Raw genomic sequence first — 214 nt, forward strand, 5'->3', positions numbered from 1 at the left:
TGTGACGCCTTCAGGGCACGTGACTCTCGGGCCGTCACGTGTTTGTAACGTTGGTTGTGATCTGGTTGAAAATGGAGGTTAGATTTATTTGTTTTATTTTTATTTGATTTTCCTTTTCTTTCTTTCTTTCTTTCTTTTTTTCTCACTTTCTTTCTTTCTTTCTTTCTTTCTTTCTTTCTTACTTTCTGTGTTTTAAGAGTTGAGACTTTTATGG

Source organism: Penaeus chinensis, chromosome 34, assembly GCF_019202785.1.
Source record: "Penaeus chinensis breed Huanghai No. 1 chromosome 34, ASM1920278v2, whole genome shotgun sequence".
Taxonomy (NCBI): Eukaryota; Metazoa; Arthropoda; class Malacostraca; order Decapoda; family Penaeidae; genus Penaeus; species Penaeus chinensis.